This window comes from Chiloscyllium plagiosum, unplaced genomic scaffold (genome assembly GCF_037043375.1).
Source record: "Chiloscyllium plagiosum isolate Xiang-an unplaced genomic scaffold, Cpla_swu_hap1 HiC_scaffold_42, whole genome shotgun sequence".
NCBI classification, from domain to species: Eukaryota; Metazoa; Chordata; class Chondrichthyes; order Orectolobiformes; family Hemiscylliidae; genus Chiloscyllium; species Chiloscyllium plagiosum.
Window position 1 is genome coordinate 53,749,051 of NW_028270180.1, and position 5,056 is coordinate 53,754,106.

The window sequence follows — 5,056 nt, forward strand, 5'->3', positions numbered from 1 at the left end:
GCAATATAACTCTCCAGAATTGCTGATGCTCCACAGTGAGTCCACCCGCAGCTCCAGAGTGACCACGCGGTCAAACAAGTGCTGCAGCTGGACACACTTCTTGCAAGTGTAAGTTTCGAAAACCTTTACAAGAAATTGCAAGGTTTGCACTGCGTGGACATGAGAACGAAACTGAATAAGCTTCGTCAGATTCCCAGGAGCTTCATTGCTTAGATATGGCCTCACAGAAGCTAATAAACTCATGAGGAAGACAGACAAAGTAAATAGTCAGGGAACACTTTTTCACAAGACACGCGAGTTCAAATCTACATAGCAAACGTTTAATGCGAGAGAGGAAACATTTAAAAGGGATGTGAGGGACACATGCTTTTCACACAGAACTGTTGTTTGTGTGAAATGAATTGCCACATTTGGTGGCAGAGTCTGGTGCACACACAACATTTCAAAGGCATCTGAATGGGTGTACAGACAGGAAGACCTCGGAGAGATAAGGCACAATTATTGGCAGATATGTATGGATTAATTTCGGTTATCTATTCAGCAAAGGCAAGTTGGATCGCGGGAGTTGTTTCCATGCTCGACAACTTTGAGATGCTCCAGCCACCGGCAACGGTTTGAATACACCATTTGCAAAAACAAAACGCATGATGTTTGTTACTCAGTCAGCGAGTTTGGCTATTTTGTTTGGAGAGTGGATGGGCCCAACCGATCCAGAGATGAAGGTTTTCCAGATATTTGCTTCCAATGACCATTCTTCTTGATACTTTCCCAAATTCGCCATCAAAGATTTTGGCTGAAGAAAAATACCTCCCATATCGCATTACCCACTTTGCTCTCCAGCGAATCCAAAAACTGAGAGCTCTTAGCGTGGAACAGAATTAAAACTGAAAAGTAAGTACCATGATCAGACACACCGAAGCTTAAGTGCTGTTTGTGAGGCACTGTGAGTCGTCTCTGACATGAACCGCTCGCACAAGTAACAGCAAGGCAATTCCAAACCTCCTGGAGATTTAGTTTATTGCCAAGTCCCAGAAAGTGCTCAAGTATCATATAAAAAAAAGAACAACAACGAACCATTAAAAGTGAACATTTCCAATTATATCCGTGATTAAATTAGGCCATCAATGCGCCGGTGCCCCCATCTGATCGAGAGAGCCAATCACCTTTCTCCCTCACCAGGACAGGAATGAAGGAAATGAAGGTATAGCAACGTTTCACATCGCGATTGCCCACCTTTTCGCCACAGCATCAAAAAGCGGCGAACAGATTCAATGCAGGATCTTCTTTCGAAATAACGGTGAAACAACTATGTCTATTCACTTTCAGAGTAAACGGGGAACAACACAAGTTGTCTGGAATATGAATAACCAACATAGACTACTTGGGTCCCAGATTCTACTGATGCACAGACTTTCAGATGAAAAGGTACCTTGGGTGATTGCCCTCCACCCAGAAATCTTCTGTCTGCCTACTGTTTGCCCTGTCACATTAAATTTGTGCTGCTCTAATCGAATTTGTAGTTCTTGCCATTTGTCCGTATTGCTACTAGGGATAGCTGGTCGTGGCAACTCGTGACTGCCACACAAATTATTTGCCAAAATTGGATTGTCCCGCAACGTGATTTGCAGTGCACGAACTTCGCAACGAGGATATGCCACGCAGCAAGTTACAAAGCACGCTTTCATTTATTAAAGTCAGTTTCTGGGAACTGACAACCAGATTCCTCCTTACACTCGGAATTATGACAACACATAAACCAACAGCCTCTCTCTGAGACAAGCGACCAATGCCCATCTTGTGCCGGACAAACGTCGTTGACAAGATTGCACGCAGGGACTGCACAGAAAACTATAGAGGAGAAGCAGACAGACGACCATCGAGCTGCATTCATGCAGTTCAGTTACCCGATAAACCCCATGCACAGCTGTTCCTTGTAGGTACACACAGGGCACTGAGTCTCTCTGACTCCGGGACTTGGGACTCGGATTATATGACCGTCTGCAGCACTGGTTACTTCCTTGTGTGAGGTAACTCCCGATGGAACATATGTAAAACATGATAGCTGATTGAGAAAAAACGTCCAAAATAGTACCCAAGAGACATATTCTGTTGTGTTTCTGGTCCTGTTCCTGACATGACATCCAGCATTGTACTTATTGTGTGCTTCCTGACGATTCGGTGGATGCTTCCGTGATTGCATTGTGTGCAGTAATCTGCGTTTTAGCTGCAATTACGTGCGTTTGAAATCCAGGACCACCTGCCTCTATTCTGTTTTCTTCTTCACATGCGCAATTGCAACACAGTAAACGATCAATTAATATTGGAAAATGACATACACAGGCGTGTGAAAAGCCCAGTTTCTGTGGAAATTATGCAATGGTTAGAAATTACTTTGATTCAGGAGATAAGGATGGAAAATGTGCTTGGGTAGAGATGAGGAACATTGAGGAAAGAGGAAACCAGCCGGTGTAGCTTACAAGAACATGAACAGTAACCACAGTGTAAAAAAAAAACGTACAGGAAAAATACCGCCTGTGAATGCTAAAAGAAGGCAAGAATTATGGGAGACATTCATTTCCCTTCTTCCACTCCCGTTTGAATTGTAAAGAAACTTTGAAGAAAAACAATCGAAAAGTCATATATGCAACATCGAACAACGTGTGTCATACCTTGGCCATTGATTACCGTAGATTAGAATACTTACAATATGGAAACAGATCCTTCGGCCCAGCATCTCCACACCGATCCGCCCCAGCCCAAATGCATTCCTCTCCATTCACCACGTCAATTTAGCACGGCCATTTCACCTAACCGGTACATTTTTGGACTATGGGAGAAAACCAGAGCAAGTGCACGCAGCCACGGGGAGAATGTGCAAACTCCACACATTCAGTTGCATGAGGCGGGAATTGACCCTGACTCTGTGGTATTGTGAAACAGCAGCGCTCACGATGGTGTCAGCGTTAGATGGGACGTATTTGCCGTCTTTTATTGGGAAAAATCTCTTTCATTGTGAGCATCTGGAAAGACCAGCTCCTTCGCCAGAAAAAGAAATGAATATGTCACTAACCTTGGATTGTTTCATGTCCAAGAACACTCAGATCAATACCTCTCTTGATCAGCTCTGCTGATCATGTTTGCAAAGAGATCTAGCAAATTGCCAAAGTGGGATTGTCCTTTCAATCAATAATGTTGACTCAGTTTGGCTGCAAATATCTTTTCCTAACTTTGTGTTTTTCTTCCTTTACGTTGGTGTCTCGCACCTTACAATTCACAGCAGAGGTGGGAGAGGAGAATGGAAGCATTTAGCTCATCAAGTCAATGGCAGATTTCAATGAGATTACGGCTGATTTGGTCAATGCTCAACGGACCTGAGCTGTCTGTAGTCATGGCCGAGTGGTTAAGGCGATGGATTAGAAATCCATTGGGGTTTCCCCACGTAGGTTCGAATCCTGCTGACTACGTTATGAATGCTTTTATTTTTCGCTCAAAGTTCAGAAAAAACTATTTTGTGAACCAGGCCGGTAATTTGATTAGACTTGGGAAACTCGAGTTCTTCATCAGAAATGTTCCATATTTAAAACATTATCTCTGTTTCTGTTTCCAGATACACTGCTCGACACATCGGGTTTCTGCAGCTGTTATTGAACGTCCTGAGCAGAAGTGCTGCTTTTCATTAGATTCCTTTAATCCCTGTCCTCTGTTCTCTGACTCGGGTCAGTGGCAACACTTCCTCCTGCTCGTCAAAGTGCTCATTCCCCACCGCTCCCTCTCCCATCATTAGAAACAACCGCAGGAAATCGCCACTTAACCATCTTTGTTCCAAAGTGAAACTCATCAGCCTCGGGAATCTCTCCACCAAACGGGACTTCTCATCCTTGGACATGGTGCAAGCCAGAGGATTGTGAAGAGATACTGTGAAAATATTGTCAGTTGGCAGTTGCAAAAATGTTTAGGAAGCAAACCATATAATTTAGGCTCCAGCTTTGTAAATCTTGAGAAACTCTTTGGGAAATGGAATCAGAGGAGAATGAAGAAGTGTTAACTGTCGGACCGAGTAGAGGACGGGACATTGACTCTGATGTTCTCGGGACAGGAACAGATGTGAGACATTGAAATCATTCTCGCTCACGTACGTGAGGAATGCAAACTTCATCTGGACTCTGGGACAATGAAAAACTCTGGAACAGTCAAGACAATAATGTGTTTCTGTTCGCCGAGCTGGAAGTTTTTGTTGGAAACGTTTCGTCCCCTGTCTAGGTGGCATCCTCAGTTCTTGGGAGCCTCCTGTGAAGCGCTTCTGTGTTGTTTCCTGCGGCATTTATACTGGCCTGTCCTTGCCGCTTCCTGTTGTCAGTTTCAGCTCTCCGCTGCAGTGGCTGGTATATTGGGTCCAAGTCGTTGTGTTTGTTGCTGGAGTTTGTGGATGAGTGCCATGCTTCTGGGAATTCCCTGGCTGTTCTTTGTTTGGCTTGCCCTATAATAGTAGTGTTGTCCCACTCGAATTCATGTTGCTTGTCGTCTGTGTGTGTGGCGACTACGCATAGTTGGTCGCTTCGTTTCGTGGCTAGTTGATGTTCCTGGATGCGGATCGTTAGCTGTCTTCCTGTTTGTCCTATATCGTGTTTTGTGCAGTCCTTGCATGGGATTTTGTATGGTACATTAGTTTTGCTCATGTTGGGTATCGGGTCCTTAGTTCTGGTAAGCTGTTGTCTGAGTGTGGCTGTTGGTTTGTGTGCTGTTAAGAGTCTCAGTGGTCGCAGTAGTCTGGCTGTCAGTTCGGAGATGTTCTTGATGTCTGGTAGTGTGGCTAGTCCTTTGGGTTGTGGCATGTCCTCATTCCGTGGTCTATCCCTTAGGCGTCTGTTGATAAAATTGCGAGGATATCCGTTTTCGGCGAATACCTTGTATCGGTGTTCCTCTTCCTCTTTTTGCAGTTCTGGTGTGCTGCAGTGTGTTGTGCCCCTTTTGAATAGTGTCTTGATGCAACTTCGTTTGTGTATTTTGGGGTGGTTGCTCTCATAATTCAGGACTTGGTCTGTGTGTGTGGCTTTCC

General features: G+C 44.5%; 1 non-coding gene across 1 annotated transcript; it reads left to right on the forward strand.

Annotated features, from left to right (window-relative positions):
* The first annotated feature begins 3,382 nt into the window (after positions 1-3,382).
* trnas-aga (transfer RNA serine (anticodon AGA)) lies at positions 3,383-3,464 on the forward strand. The gene has a single exon. It is a non-coding gene; the product is annotated as a tRNA-Ser (tRNA).
* The last annotated feature ends 1,592 nt before the right edge of the window (positions 3,465-5,056 follow it).